The 17,581-nt window shown below is 44.3% G+C and overlaps 1 long non-coding RNA gene across 1 annotated transcript in view; it reads right to left on the reverse strand.

Annotated features, from left to right (window-relative positions):
- Positions 1-17,581, reverse strand: part of LOC130369036 (uncharacterized) — a 92,545-nt gene that overhangs the window by 44,350 nt on the left and 30,614 nt on the right. Inside the window, exon 3 of the long non-coding RNA XR_008892649.1 lies at positions 13,009-13,077. This is a non-coding gene — a long non-coding RNA (uncharacterized LOC130369036). The remainder of the gene's footprint in view (positions 1-13,008; positions 13,078-17,581) is intronic.

The raw sequence follows: 17,581 nt of genomic DNA on the forward strand, positions 1-17,581 counted from the left end.
CTGGCCCACTCTCTGCAGTCCGTGCTCTTCTACTATACTATATACTATACTTCTGGCCCACTCTCTGCAGTCCGTGCTCTTCTACTATACTATACTATATCCTATACTTCTGGCCCACTCTCTGCAGTCAGTGCTCTTCTACTATACTATATACTATACTTCTGGCCCACTCTCTGCAGTCCGTGCTCTTCTACTATACTATATACTATACTTCTGGCCCCCTCTCTGCAGTCCGTGCTCTTCTACTATACTATATACTATACTTCTGGCCCACTCTCTGCAGTCCATGCTCTTCTACTATACTATATACTATACTTCTGGCCCACTCTCTGCAGTCCGTGCTCTTCTACTATACTATATACTATACTTCTGGCCCGCTCTCTGCAGTCCGTGCTCTTCTACTATACTATATACTATACTTCTGGCCCACTCTCTGCAGTCCGTGCTCTTCTACTATACTATATACTATACTTCTGGCCCACTCTCTGCAGTCCGTGCTCTTCTACTATACTATATACTATACTTCTGGCCCACTCTCTGCAGTCCGTGCTCTTCTACTATACTATATACTTCTGGCCCACTCTCTGCAGTCCGTGCTCTTCTACTATACTATATACTATACTTCTGGCCCACTCTCTGCAGTCCGTGCTCTTCTACTATACTATATACTATACTTCTGGCCCACTCTCTGCAGTCCGTGCTCTTCTACTATACTATATACTACACTTCTGGCCCACTCTCTGCAGTCCGTGCTCTTCTACTATACTATACTATATACTATACTTTTGGCCCACTCTCTGCAGTCCGTGCTCTTCTACTGTACTATATACTATACTTCTGGCCCACTCTCTGCAGTCCGTGCTCTTCTACTATACTATATACTATACTTCTGGCCCACTCTCTGCAGTCCGTGCTCTTCTACTATACTATATACTATACTTCTAGCCCCCTCTCTGCAGTCCGTGCTCTTCTACTATACTATATACTATACTTCTGGCCCACTCTCTGCAGTCCGTGCTCTTCTACTATACTATATACTATACTTCTGGCCCACTCTCTGCAGTCCGTGCTCTTCTACTATACTATATACTATACTTCTAGCCCCCTCTCTGCAGTCCGTGCTCTTCTACTATACTATATACTATACTTCTGGCCCACTCTCTGCAGTCCGTGCTCTTCTACTATACTATATACTATACTTCTGGCCCACTCTCTGCAGTCCGTGCTCTTCTACTATACTATATACTATACTTCTGGCCCACTCTCTGCAGTCCGTGCTCTTCTACTATACTATATACTATACTTCTGGCCCACTCTCTGCAGTCCGTGCTCTTCTACTATACTATATACTATACTTCTGGCCCACTCGCTGCAGTCCATGCTCTTCTACTATACTATATACTATACTTCTGGCCCACTCTCTGCAGTCTATGCTCTTCTACTATACTATATACTATACTTCTGGCCCACTCTCTGCAGTCCGTGCTCTTCTACTATACTATATATACTATACTTCTGGCCCACTCTCTGCAGTCCGTGCTCTTCTACTATACTATATACTATACTTCTGGTCCACTCTCTGCAGTCCGTGCTCTTCTACTATACTATATACTATACTTCTGGCCCACTCTCTGCAGTCCGTGCTCTTCTACTATACTATATACTATACTTCTGGCCCACTCTCTGCAGTCCGTGCTCTTCTACTATACTATATACTATACTTCTGGCCCACTCTCTGCAGTCCGTGCTCTTCTACTATACTATATACTATACTTCTGGCCCACTCTCTGCAGTCCGTGCTCTTCTACTATACTATATACTATACTTCTGGCCCACTCTCTGCAGTCCGTGCTCTTCTACTATACTATACTATATCCTATACTTCTGGCCCACTCTCTGCAGTCAGTGCTCTTCTACTATACTATATACTATACTTCTGGCCCACTCTCTGCAGTCCGTGCTCTTCTACTATACTATATACTATACTTCTGGCCCCCTCTCTGCAGTCCGTGCTCTTCTACTATACTATATACTATACTTCTGGCCCACTCTCTGCAGTCCATGCTCTTCTACTATACTATATACTATACTTCTGGCCCACTCTCTGCAGTCCGTGCTCTTCTACTATACTATATACTATACTTCTGGCCCACTCTCTGCAGTCCGTGCTCTTCTACTATACTATATACTATACTTCTGGCCCACTCTCTGCAGTCCGTGCTCTTCTACTATACTATATACTATACTTCTGGCCCACTCTCTGCAGTCCGTGCTCTTCTACTATACTATATACTATACTTCTGGCCCACTCTCTGCAGTCCGTGCTCTTCTACTATACTATATACTATACTTCTGGCCCACTCTCTGCAGTCCGTGCTCTTCTACTATACTATATACTATACTTCTGGCCCACTCTCTGCAGTCCGTGCTCTTCTACTATACTATATACTATTCTTCTGGCCCACTCTCTGCAGTCCGTGCTCTTCTACTATACTATACTATATACTATACTTCTGGCCCACTCTCTGCAGTCCGTGCTCTTCTACTATACTATATACTATACTTCTGGCCCACTCTCTGCAGTCCGTGCTCTTCTACTATACTATATACTATACTTCTGGCCCACTCTCTGCAGTCCGTGCTCTTCTACTATACTATATTCTATACTTCTGGCCCACTCTCTACAGTCCGTGCTCTTCTACTATACTATATACTATACTTCTGGCCCACTCTCTGCAGTCCGTGCTCTTCTACTATACTATATACTATACTTCTGGCCCACTCTCTGCAGTCCGTGCTCTTCTACTATACTATATACTATACTTCTGGCCCACTCTCTGCAGTCCGTGCTCTTCTACTACACTATATTCTATACTTCTGGCCCACTCTCTACAGTCCGTGCTCTTCTACTATACTATATACTATACTTCTGGCCCACTCTCTGCAGTCCGTGCTCTTCTACTATACTATATACTATACTTCTGGCCCACTCTCTGCAGTCCGTGCTCTTCTGCTATACTATATACTATACTTCTGGCCCACTCTCTGCAGTCCGTACTCTTCTACCAGCAAATATACTAAAAACGACTACAGCACTGACCTGGTAGCTGAAATAAATTTTTTTTAATGTATTATGTATATATTTTATATTATGTATGTATTATGTGCCCAATCCCCCGCACAGCACCCATAGCACCCCTCAAACACACAGCACCCCTCAAACACACACACACAGCACCCCCCCCCCCACACTCACACACAGCACCTCACACACACACACACACACACACACACAGCACCCCCAGTGCAACATAATGGGAGTTGTAGTTTTGGTCACCACATATTGTATCAGGGCATGCTGGGAATTGTAGTTGGTAACTGAAAATCCCAGCATTGCATTCCTTGAAGGAATGCAATGCTGGGAGGTGCAGTTACCAACTACAATTCCCAGCATGCCCTGATACAATAAGCCTCATGGTAAATTCTAGACTTGTCCTCCTCCCTACAATTATAACTATACTGCACCTAATGTGGGGGGACTATATTGCACCTAATGTGGGGGAACTGTACTGCACCTAATGTGGGGGAACTATATTGCACCTAATGTGGGGGAACTGTATTGCACCTAATGTGGGGAACTATATTGCACCTAATGTGGGGGAACTATATTGCACCTAATGTGGGGGAACTGTACTGCACCTAATGTGGGGGAACTGTGCTGCACCTAATGTGGGGGAACTGTACTGCACCTAATGTGGAGGAACTGTGCTACTAACCTAATGTGGGGGAACTATACTACCACCTAATGTGGGGGAACTATACTGCCAACCTAATGTGGGGGAACTGTACTACTAACCTAATGTGGGGGAACTATACTGCCAACCTAATGTGGGGGAAATATATTTCCATCCTAATGTGGGAGATTTATACTGCCAACCTAATGTGGGGGAACTATACAAAAATATAAAATTGTACTATTCTGATCCCTATAGCACTTTTATTTTTCTGTATATGGGGATGTGAGGGTCATTTTTAGCGCTGTGATTTGTAGTTTTTATCGGTACCATTTTTTTTTTTTTTTGCTTTTTAGATATTTTTTATGGTATTTGAAGTGACCAAAAATGTGCTAATCTGATTAGTGCACTATTACAACTTTTGGGACCCCACTTCTGATTTTGCCCAGGGCCATGCTAAGCCTAAAACCGGCCCTGGATCCAATCCTCCTACAATATGCAAGCAGGAGTGTGTGTGTATATGTATATATATATATATATATATATATCTATATATATATATATATATATATACATACACACACATAAACACGCGTGAGCAGAGTGAGTTTGTGCTTTAGGGTGCACACCCTAATGCAGTAGGCTGCGCACGCCTATGGCAGTATGCATAATTACAGACACCAATCTACATGATAGCAGCATAGTATTTATACAATACGGAAAGTGCAAAATGCAAATAGAATAAGGGGCTGTATACTGGTGTGTATAGAGAAGTATACACAGACATTAAAGTGCATGGAAAAATTGGATGTTACATAATACCCACGAGAGGGAGTCCCGGACGAAGGTCAGCGTGCCAAAACGCGCGTTGGAGTGGCGGCATCCCGGTCCCTGCAGTCTTCCTGTGATTCCTATATCCTCTCGTATTATGTAATATCCAATTTTTTCATGCACTTATTCTATTTGCATTTTGCACTTTCCATATTGTATAAATACTATGCTGCTATAATGTAGATTGATGTCTGTAATTATGCATACTGCTTGATTATTGGCCTATGTGCAATACCCCTATATTGCCATCTTTGCTGCAGGGTATCCGTCTTTGCCGCTTTTTGTGATGCATTGTTTTCCTCTCATGTGTGCATCTAATTTTAGTGCATATCAATAAAATTCATTCATTTTTATCTTTGTATAAGTGACTCTTTTGGCTTTTTTGCTTCTTCTTTTTATAGTTTATTTTGGAGTCACACTAATGGGTAAACACTAATAGGGATGGTGTTACAGTGGTCCTTTTGTTATTTCTGTGCCACACACCTATTTTTTTCCCTGCATTAGTTTGCCTTTTGTTTCAAGTATATTAAAGGGGTACTCCGGTGCTTATACATCTTATCCCCTATCCAAAGGATAGGGGATAAGATGCCTGATCGCGGGAGTCCCGCCGCTGGGGACCCCCGTAATCTTGCACGCGGCACCCTCTTTGTAATCAATCCCCGGAGCGTGTTCGCCGGCGGCGTGTGACGTCACGCCTCCGCCCCCGTGTGACGTCACGCTCCGCCCCTCAATGCAAGCCTACGGGAGGGGGCGTGATAGCCGTCGGCCCTGTGGTTGCCGGAAATCAGACCCGGAGCGAATACGCTCCGGGGTCTGATTACAAACGGGGTGCCGCGTGCAAAATTACGGGGGTCCACAGCGGCAGGACTCCCGCGATCAGGCATCTTATCCCCTATCCTTTGGATAGGGGATAAGATGTCTAAGCACCGGAGAACCCCTTTAACAGAGAGGACTTACAAAGATTTGAACAGCAGAGGTAAACAGGAATTTGAGACCTCTCACCGAAATGTTGCTTGTCATACGAGTTATACACATTATCACATACAAGTAACCACCATATTGTTATTCACCAAATCCTCAATACTATGACCAACACAGACCAACATAGTTCAGTTAGTGCCAATATGGTTGGCACTGGTACCAGTCAAACACCTACTTCTTGCCTTAAGAAAGACACAAAGGCAATTAGGTAAATTCTTATTTTTTATGACAGAACCGCTAATGTTTTGTGACTGATCAGCTAGAATGATGTTGTTTCTCCAACTCTCTGATCTTTACAGGGCTTTGTCTATATGCTGGAAATAAATACAATGATATATTCAGTGAACAATTCCTGGAATAGAAGCATTGCTGAGCATATGATTTTATTAGTGGAGTTAAATGGTGCCAAGGTAGTATTTCCTCATTACTTATGCCCTATTGTAATGAATTCATTTAATGTAGATGCTTTCCTCACTATGCACTATGGTCTGGATAACTAAAGAGACAAATATCTAACGTTTGAATATTAAAAAGTGCAAATTTAATGAAGTAATTTCAATGTGAACCGTGCTTAGTATGCAACAAATATTTAAATACCTAATGTCTGTCAAACACATGTAAATAGACATTAATAATCTTTGCCTAGACAAAATGTTATACTGCAGCTTAGTAGTTAGTAATATACCTTTGAGCACAGGGACACTTTGTTTAACCAGAGCATAGAGGTTTTTAATTGTTACTTGATTAAAAATGAAACATGTTGCTACTGGGCCCCAGTAGCATTGCAAGGAGGAAGGGGGTTTAGGGGCCTGCAGCCCCGGGTGTGACCAAGGCTCACCCCTTAATGGGGATCCAAACACTTGTACCGGATCCCCAGGTAAGTGCCACTTTCATCTGTATGCACACACGTGCATACAGCTGAAAGCTGTCTGTCAGTGTAAGCCACAGGCTTTGCAGCTTACACTGACAAGAGGTCATGATCTCTGCCCCCATGCATCACAGCCACGGTGATGTCACTCATCGGTGCATTCACCATGGAGGAAGAAGGACGCAGGCCCGCTGTTGTGCTGGTCACTTCATTGGATATAAAGTGAACATATGGTTTTGTTTTTTAAATTTTTTTGTTTTAATCTAGCACGGGGGAGGGCATGGCTGGGGGTGTGGTTAGGGCTTGGCTTGGGCTATTGGCTCTAGCCACTAGTCTTTTGGCGACCTACCAATACCCCTGCTGGGCCCCAAAGCTAAAGCTAACAAAGGGCCCGCATACTATGATCAATCATTTATAGCAATGGTGTCCTCATATGGGATAGTGGGACCTTTTGGGCCACCTCTGGCTCCAGTGCCCATGTATGACTACAACCACTGCACCCCCTAAAGTTAATCCATGTAAAGAAAAGATCCAATCCAGGATGTAGCTATAATAGATGCAGTTGTAGCAGTTATGCCCGGGCTCTGTTGACTGAGAAAACATATAGGTCCTTTTTGTCACATAAGTCATCAGAGTGTTCCCTGCTGCCTCTCCCCATGCCACCATACTTGATTGATAGTTCTCTTCAATAAAGGCAAATTGAAGCCACTGGGGACCATCCCTATGACCAAGGGTTCAGGCAGCATGAATATGATGATAGGTTCCATTTAATGGAGTATGGTAACTGAAAGCTTTGTTTTATATTGGGCCCAAGAGCTTTATAAGAATTAGTTAAAGGGGTTATCCACTATAAGGTGATTTTAGTACGTACCTGTCAGACAGTAATGGACATGCTTAGGAAGGATATGTGCTTGTCTTTGGGCTAAATGGCTATTTTGTGAGATTACCATAACACTGTGGCTAGCTTTTTGTAAACTGGTATTTCCTGTTTGAGTTTTCTTTTTTGCCTACAAAACCCATAATTCCATTTTCCTCCCTCCCACACATCAGCCATTCCACCCATTGAAACATAAATGAGCTGCATCCATTCAAAAGACCTGTGGTTTTAAATCAGGGTGCCTACAGCTGTTGTATTAGTTGCATATTGATCTCTCTCCCACCAAGCGATTGCTCCACCCATTGAAGCAGACAGGCTCGCGGTCATCAGTTGACTAGTGATGTCAGGTCTCGGCCACATTGCAACCTGGGAAATATCTGAGACAACAGTCATTTTGTATGCTGTTAAAAATAAATATTGGGGTCAAAATCACATATGAATTTTGAGAAAACCGTCACACGCAGGTACAGACACTATATTATGAACTACACTAACTTTACAGCCCCTGTAGCATAGTAAAATAAAATAAAAAATTCCTGGAATACCCCTTTAACCAGTTAAGGACCCATTCCATACTGGTATGCCATGACGCCCTGGTTCTTAAGGTCCCATGACGTACCTGTACATGTGTGGGAATTTTGGTCCCTGCCACACGCCGGGCGGGGACTGGACTGGGGTGACTGCATATATCGATCAGCAGGCACCCCACTCAAATGCCCAGGCGGTCATCAGACCCCCCCCCCCCCCCCATGTCGGTGAATTCACACAGGCGATTTGCGGCAATTCCAGGTCATACGGATCTCCGGTGACCCGGAAAATAAGGGGGATCGGGGTTGTCCAAGACACCCACAATCCCCCTGAAGAGATAGGACTGAGGTGGCAGGGGTGCCACCCCTCCTATCCCTGCTATTGGTCGTTCAGAAGCGACGACCAACAGCAGATAGGGGGCGGGGGGTTAACTTTCGGTCTCCCCATTCTGCCCACCCACAATAGGTGGGGCAGAATGGGGAAACCGACAGGGATCGGCACCAAAGTCCACTTACCCATCAGCGGCAGCGGACGGCGATTGGCGGCGGGGATCGGCAGCAGAAGAGGACGGCGATGCGGCTCCCTGGATCCTACTGAAGCCGGTGAGTTGCTTAGCAACATCTGGAGGGCTACATTTTGGGAACACTATACAGTGGTCTCTAAACTGTTGCCCTCTAGATCTTGCAAAACTACAACTCCTAGCATGCCCACACAGCAGTTTGCTGTCTGGGCATGCTGGGATTTTTAGTTTTGCAACATCTGGAGGGCCACAGTTTGGAGATCACCGTGCAGTTGTAGTTGCGTACCTCCAGCTGTTGCATAACTGCATCTCCCAGCATGTCCTTCGGTAATCAGTACATGCTGGTAGTTGTAGTTTTGCAACAGCTGGAGGCACACTGGTTGGAAAATACTGAGTTTGGTAACAGACCCTAACTAAAGGTTTTCCAACCAGTGTGCCTCCAGCTGTTGCAAAAGTACAATTGCCAGCATGCACGGTCTGTGAGTACATGCTGGGAGTTGCAGTTTTGAAACAGCTGGAGGGTACATTCACACGGGTGAGTTTACAGTGAGTTTCCTGCTTCAAGTTTGAGCTGCGGCAAATTTTTCGCCGCAGCGCAAACTCCTAGCGGGAAGCTCACCATAAACCTCTGCCAGTGCGAATGTACCCTAAAAACACTACACTAACACATAATAAAGGGTAAAACACTACATATACACCCCCTTACACTGTCCCCCCCAATAAAAATGAAAAAGTATTGTACAGCAGTGTTTCCAAAACAGAGCCTCCAGCTGTGGCAACACAACAACTCCCAGCATTTCTGGACAGCCACTGACTGTCCAGGCATGCTGGGAGTTTAGCAACAGCCGGAGGGACCCTTTTTGGGAATCACTGGCATACCCCTATGCAATCACTGTCCACCCCTATGCAATCCCTAATTTAGTCCTCAAATGCGCATGGCACTCTCTCACTTCGGAGCCCTGTCGTATTTCAAGGAAACAGTTTAGGGTCACATATGGGGTATTTCTGTACTCGGGAGAAATTGCCCCTTTTACCCCTCATGAAAAGGAAAAGTTGGGGGCTACACCAGCCTGTTAGTGTAAAAAAATAAAAATTGTTACACTAACATGCTGGTGTTGACCCATACTCTTACTACTTTTTATTTTCACAAGTGGTAAAAGGAAAAAAGCAAAATTTGTAACACAATTTCTGAAATACCCCATATGTGGGCATAAAATACTCTGCGGGCGCACTATGTACATTTGAGGCCTACATTGGTGATTTGCACAGGGGTGGCAGATTTTACAGCGGCTCTGACATAATCGCCAAAAAATAAATACACACATGTGACCCCATTTTGGAAACTACACCCCTCATGGAACATAACAAGGGGTATAATGAGCCTTAACACCCCCCAGGTGTTTGACGAATTTTCATTAAAGTTGGATGGGAAAATGAAAAAAAAAAATTGTTTCACAAAAATGCTGGTGTTGCCCTAAATTTTTCAATTTCACAAGGGAAAATAGGAAAAAAAGCCGCCGAAAATTTGCAACCTCATTACCCCATATGTGGATGTAAAGTGCTTTCCTGGTGCACTACAACATGCAGAAGAGAAAGAGCGCCATTGGGCTTTTCAAGAGAAAATTTGTCCGGAATTGAAGGTCGCGTGTGTTTACAAAGCCCCCATAGTGCCAGAACAATGACCCCCCCCCCCCCCACATGTGACCCGATTTTGTAAACTACACCCCCCACGTAATGTAATAAGGGGTGCAGTGAGTATTTACACCCCACAGGTGTCTGACAGATTTTTGGAACAGTTGTCCGTGAAAATGAAAATTTTAATTTTTCATTTGCGCAGCCCACTGTTCCAAAGATCTGTCAAACGCCAGTGGAGTGTAAATACTCACTGCACCCCTTATAAAATTCTGGGGTCACATGTGGGGGGGTCCACTCTTCTGGCACCACGGGGGGCTGTGTAAATGCACATGGCCCCTGACAGCAGAGCACTTGACATCCACACATGGGGTATTTCCATACTCAGAAGAAATGGGGTTACAAATTTTGGGGGTGATGTTCTCCTATTACTCCTTGTAAAACTGTAACATTTGGGGGAAAAAACAGCATTTTAGTAAAAAAAATAGTTTTTTCATTTACACATCCAACTTTAACAAAAAGTCGTCAATCACCTGTGAGGTGTTAAGGTTTACTGTACCCCTTGTTACGTTCCTTGAGGGGTGTAGTTTCCAAAATAGTATGCCATGCATTTTTTTTTTTGCTGTTCTGGCACCATGTGGGCTTTCTAAATGCGACATGCCCCCCAAAAACCATTCCACCTAAATTTTTTTTCTAAAAGCCAAATGTGACTCCTTCTCTTCTAAGCATTGTAGTGTGCCAGCAGAGCACTTGACGTCCACACATGAGGTATTTCCATACTCAGAAGAGATGGGGGTTACAAATTTTGCGGGGCATTTTCTCCTATTACCCCTTGTAAAAATTTGAAATTTGGGGGAAAACTAGCATTTTAGTGAAAAAAATATAAAATCATTGACACATCCAACTTTAACAAAATGTCGTCAAACATCTGTGGGGTGTTAAGGCTCACTGGACCCCTTGTTACGTACAGTTTCCAAAATAGTAAGCCATGTGGTTTTCTTTGCTGTTCTGGCACCATAGGGGCTTCTTAAATGTGACATGCCCCACAAAAACCATTTCAGAAAAAATCACTCTCCAAAATCCCACTGTCGCTCCTTCCCTTCTGAGCCCTCTACTGCGCCCACAGAGCACTTGACATACACATATGAGGTATTTCCTTACTCGAGAGAAATTGGGTTACACATTTTAGAAAGATTTTTCTCCTTTTACCCCTTGTAAAAATTCCAAAACTTGGTCTACAAGAACATGCCAGTGTAAACAATGAAGATTTTGAATTTTCCCCTTCAATTTGCTGCTATTCCTGTCAAACACCTAAAGGGTTAACAAATCTTTTGAATGCCATTTTGAATACTTTCAGGGGTGCAGTTTTTACAATGGGGTCATTTATGGGGTATTTCTAATAAGAAGGCCCTTCAAAAATTGCTGCTATAGTTTGAAGCCCTCTGATGTCTTCCAAAAGTAAAAACGTGTCAACTTTATGATGCCAACATAAAGTAGACATATTGTATATGTGAATCAATATAAAATTTTATTCACACACAGCTACCCGACACTGCCCGGCTCAAGCAATCCTTGTAGATTCTCGCCGCTCCCACTAGTAGCGATTGCGTTCACACAACAATTCAGTGGTGCTCACAGTGCAATGTAGACACAGTCCATTTCAAACAAAGTCTCCAACAACAGAAATAAATACACTGGGCACTCACGATAAGATGCTTGTGTGGATTTATTGTGCGGATTTATTGTTCAGAACGGTGCATCAGTGCGGCAGACGCTCATGCAGGGATGTTTCACAGGCTACGGCCTTAAGGCCTGTTGAAGTGTGAAGTATCGCGAGAAACGGACCGTAGCCTGTGAAACATCCCTGCATGAGCGTCTGCCGCACTGATGTACCGTTCTGAACAATAAATCCACGCAAGCATCTAATAGTGAGTGCCCAGTGTATTTTTTTCTTTTGTTGGAGACAATATATAATTTATTTGGAATATTCATTTTCCTTACAAGCAGAGAGCTTCAAAATAAAAAAATAAAAAAATCCAACATTTAAAACTATCGACAACATTTTACCACTAACATAAAGTAGAATATGTCACGAAAAAAAAATCTCGGAATCAGAATGAAAGGTAAAAGCATTCCAGAGTTATTAATGCTTAAAGTGACAGTGGTCAGATGTGCAAAAATGGCCCTACACTGAAAATTGGCTGGGTCCTTAAGGGGTTAGTGTATCTTGTACAATCCTTTTTTCTACCAGGGATTCCAGTGAATGTTTGTTCCTATCTTACCCCCAACCCTGCAAGTAAATAAAATGAATATAAAGCTGATAATAGTAGAGCAATGCACATATAAGGTAATATAGTAAAATAAAGCAAGAAAAAATAATAAGCAAAACAGTTAAAACCTACGTTATATGTAATTATTTTTTTAGAAATGAAGTAGAATATGTAGCTTAATCTGTAACTTTTATCACACATTTCCACAATAATCTTTTTTTTCTTCTAAAGAAGTGTTACCTTATTTAAGTAGGGAATTGAGCCTATCGTAAGATGTGGTTATTTTACATATAAATGTGCTGATGTGTAAGACAAAGAGAAGGCAATGAACGGAAAGCAATTCCTTGTTGAATATACCCACAGCAGGGTATTTCACAGCTACAGTACACTCTATTTAAATTGTTCTTCTGCCTGCTGCTTAATTTAAACCTCCAGTTTTCCTGATGCAATGTGTTTGTTTCTGCTATTAGTGTTGCTGTTAACATCTTCACAGTTATTGTACTTAGGGGTGTAAATGATTGCATACATATGTAGTTGCTGCTTCTTTAGCTGTGGTAGTAAAGTTCTTTTGTCAGCTCCTGCGTGCAATGACAGCTGTGACACATCAGCCTGTGATGACATTTGCTTCTTGTTACATGGAAGGTATAATGTGTTGGACAATATCTGACTCGGGGTATTATAGTGTATAATGAACAGAGAACAATACATGTCTTAGATTTGCTTTCGTCGTTGGATTACCACTAAAATAATCCCTAGCAGGTCATTACCCTCATGCCAGCTTCTCTTCTTGTTTTGCTGTTCTTTTTATGTTGCTCTCGTTCCATATTGATTCAAACCTAAAAGACAAATATCTTACAAACGTCTGTCACTGGACTGCTGTGCACAGAATTCATACAATACCGCATAAAAGGAGTATGTTAGCCCCTACAATAAAATACTCATCACAAATGTTTAGCAACCTGGATGTCATCAAGATATGGCATATAGTGATTCCAAAGTAAAACGGAAAGTATACCCATCACTATTATTAGGCCGTGGACTTGAAACAGACATAAAAACAGCAGCATGGCGCCATTGAAAGAAGGTGACTGGACACCACGAGTAATGTATTTTTCAACACCTTAAGTATTAAATGCATTTAACTTTGGCCAAAAATAACTGATTTTAAAGGGTGAGTCATTAATCTTCCAGTAAATGTGTTACATCAGACAGCTTTTTATTTGAGACTATGATAAAACTCTTTTACACAGGACTCAAAATAGAAAGGTGCATGCTACGCACCTACCAATGTACAATGAAAACTACTTTATGTAACACAATGTACAACTCACCTAAATGTATTTCTTTACATTGATAGATGGCCTATGAATAAGGATTGTTAAAGGGGTACTCCGGTAGATAACTTTTTTTTATATTTTTTTTAAATGAACTGGTGCCAGAAAGTTAAACAGATTTGTAAATTTCTTCTATTGAAAAATCTTTTTCAATACAACAGAGGAAATTCTATTCTTTTTGGAACACAGTGCTCTCTGCTGACATCATGACCACAGTGCTCTCTACTGACATCTCTGTCCATTTTAGGAACTGTCCAGAGCAGCATATGTTTGCTATGGAAATGTTCTCCTACTCTGGACAGTTCTTAAAATGGACAGAGGTGTCAGCAGAGAGCACTGTGCTCGTGATGTCAGCAGAGAGCACTGTGTTCCAAAAAGAAAAGAATTTCCTCTGTAGTATTGTCACGATTCGGCTGGCTGGAGGTGGATCCTCTGTGCCAGAGAGGGATTGGCGTGGACCGTGTTGGTGGACCGGTTCTAAGTTGCTACTGGTATTCACCAGAGCCCGCCGCAAAGCGGGATGGTCTTGCAGCGGCGGTAGCAACCAGGTCGTATCCACCAGCAACGGATCAACCTCTCTGACTGCTGAAGATAGGCGCGGTACAAGGGAGTAGACAAGAGCAAGGTCGGACGTAGCAGAAGGTCAGAGCAGGCAGCAAGGATCATAGTCAGGGGCAACGGCAGGAGGTCTGGAACACAGGCTAGGAACACACAAGGAACGCTTTCACTGGCACAATGGCAACAAGATCCGGCGAGGGAGTGCAGGGGAAGTGAGGTATAAGTAGGGAGTGCACAGGTGAGAATACTGATTATTCCTGCTGCGCCAATCAGTGGCGCAGCGGCCCTTTAAATGGCAGAGACCCGGCGCGCGAGCGCCCTAAGGAGCGGGGCCGCGCGCGCCGGGACAACACAGACGGGGAACGGGTAAGGTACGGGAGCCGAGATGCGCATCGCGAGCGGGCGCGTCCCGCATCGCGAATCGCATCCCGGCTGGGAGTAATATCGCAGCGCACCCGGTCAGCAGGTCCGACCGGGGCGCTGCGAATGAGAGAACGCTGCGAGCGCTCCGGGGAGGAGCGGGGACCCGGAGCGCTCGGCGTAACAGTACCCCCCCCCCTTGGGTCTCCCCCTCTTTTTGGAGCCTGAGAACCTGAGGATAAGACTTTTGTCCAGGATGTTGTCCTCAGGTTCCCAGGATCTCTCCTCAGGGCCGCAATTCTCCCAGTCGACCAAGAAGAATCTTTTACCTCTGACCGTCTTGGATGCTAGAATCTCCTTCACAGAAAAGACGTCAGAAGATCCGGAAACTGGAGTGGGAGAAACAACTTTGGGAGAGAAGCGGTTAAGGATGAGTGGTTTAAGGAGAGAGACATGGAAGGTATTGGGAATACGGAGAGAAGGAGGAAGAAGGAGTTTGTAAGAGACAGTGTTGATCTGGCACTTGATTTTGAAAGGACCAAGATAGCGTGGTCCCAGTTTATAACTGGGGACACGAAAGCGGACATATTTAGCGGAGAGCCATACCTTGTCTCCGGGAGCAAAAATGGGGGGAGTTCTTCTTTTTTTATCAGCAAATCTTTTCATCCGGGATGAAGCCTGTAAAAGAGAATTTTGGGTCTCTTTCCATATAGTGGAAAGATCACGAGTCACTTCATCCACAGCGGGCAAACCAGAGGGCAAGGGAGTAGGGAGGGGAGGAAGAGGGTGACGGCCGTACACCACGAAAAATGGGGATTTAGCAGAAGATTCGGAGACTCTGAAGTTGTATGAGAATTCGGCCCATGGTAGAAGATCTGCCCAGTCATCCTGGCGGGAGGAAACAAAATGCCGTAAATAGTCACCCAGGACCTGATTAACTCTTTCTACTTGCCCATTGGATTGGGGATGATAAGAAGAAGAGAAGTTTAATTTGATCTTGAGCTGTTTACAGAGGGCCCTCCAGAATTTAGACACGAATTGGACGCCTCTATCTGAGACGATATGCGTGGGCAAACCGTGAAGGCGAAAAATGTGTACAAAAAATTGCTTTGCCAACTGAGGCGCTGAAGGAAGACCAGGAAGAGGAATAAAATGTGCCATCTTGGAAAATCGATCAACGACCACCCAAACAACTGTGTTGCCACAGGATGAGGGCAAGTCCGTAATAAAGTCCATACCAATCTGTGACCAAGGCTGTTCAGGAACAGGCAGAGGATGAAGGAGACCAGCAGGCTTCTGGCGAGGAGTCTTATCCCGGGCACAGACAGTACAGGCCCGCACGAAATCAATAACATCAGTCTCCAGAGTCGGCCACCAATAAAATCGAGAGATGAGGTGCAAGGATTTTTTGATGCCCACATGGCCTGCGAGGTGGGAGGAGTGTCCCCATTTGAGAATCCCGAGACGCTGGCGTGGAGAAACGAAAGTCTTCCCTGGAGGAGTTTGCCTGATGGAAGCTGGAGAAGTGGAGATCAGACAGTCCGGAGGAATGATGTGTTGCGGAGAGACCTCTACTTCAGAGGCATCAGAAGAACGAGAGAGGGCATCGGCCCTAATGTTCTTGTCAGCAGGGCGAAAATGGATTTCAAAGTTAAAACGGGCAAAGAACAACGACCACCTAGCCTGGCGAGGGTTCAGTCGTTGGGCAGACTGGAGATAGGAGAGATTCTTGTGATCAGTGTATATGATAACTGGAAATTTTGATCCCTCCAGCAGGTGCCTCCATTCTTCAAGCGCCAATTTAATGGCCAGTAGTTCTCGATCCCCGATGGAATAGTTTCTCTCCGCCGGGGAGAAGGTCCTAGAAAAAAAACCACAAGTCACAGCATGCCCGGAAGAATTTTTTTGTAGAAGGACAGCTCCAGCTCCCACTGAGGAGGCATCTACCTCCAATAGGAAGGGTTTAGATGGGTCAGGTCTGGAGAGCACGGGAGCGGAAGAAAAGGCAGACTTGAGATGTTTAAATGCGTCACGATAGGAGCCACAATAGTGGAAAAGTGTGGAATAAACTGTCTGTAATAATTGGCGAACCCCAAAAAACGTTGGATAGCACGGAGTCCGGAGGGGTGTGGCCAATCTAAGACGGCAGAGAGTTTATCTGGGTCCATTTGTAGTCCCTGGCCAGAGACCAAGTATCCTAGGAAAGGAAGAGATTGACATTCAAAGAGACATTTCTCCATTTTGGCATAAAGTTGATTGTCACGAAGTCTCTGAAGAACCATGCGGACATGCTGGCGGTGTTCTTCTAAGTTGGCAGAAAAAATCAGAATATCGTCCAGATAAACCACAACACAGGAATATAGGAGATCACGAAAAATTTCATTAACAAACTCTTGGAAGACGGCAGGGGCGTTGCATAGGCCAAAGGGCATGACCAGATACTCAAAGTGTCCATCTCTGGTGTTAAATGCGGTCTTCCATTCGTCCCCCTCCCTGATGCGGATGAGATTATAAGCACCTCTTGTAAGGTGTAGCGTTTTTTTACCGTGATTTTATTAAGTCCGCGGTAATCAATACAAGGACGTAGGGAGCCATCTTTTTTGGACACAAAAAACAATCCAGCTCCGGCAGGAGAGGAGGACTTGCGGATAAACCCCTTTTTTAAATTCTCCTGGATATACTCCGACATGGCAAGAGTCTCAGGAGCAGACAGAGGATAGATTCTGCCCCGGGGTGGGGTAGTACCCGGGAGGAGGTCAATAGGACAGTCATAAGGCCTGTGAGGAGGCAAAGTCTCAGCTTGCTTTTTGCAAAAAACGTCAGAATAGTCCATATAAGCCTTAGGAAGACCGGATACAGGGGGAACCACAGGGTCACGGCAAGGAGTACTGGGAACCGATTTAAGACAGTCCTTGTGACAAGAAGTACCCCAGTTCTTGATTTCTCCTGTGGACCAATCAAGGGTTGGGGAATGGCGTTGAAGCCACGGTAATCCAAGAAGAATTTCAGAAGTGCAGTTGGAGAGGACCAAAAATTCAATTTTTTCGTGATGAGGTCCGATGCACATTAGGAGAGGTTCCGTGCGGTA

This window comes from Hyla sarda, chromosome 4, assembly GCF_029499605.1.
Source record: "Hyla sarda isolate aHylSar1 chromosome 4, aHylSar1.hap1, whole genome shotgun sequence".
In the NCBI taxonomy this organism is placed as follows: domain Eukaryota; kingdom Metazoa; phylum Chordata; class Amphibia; order Anura; family Hylidae; genus Hyla; species Hyla sarda.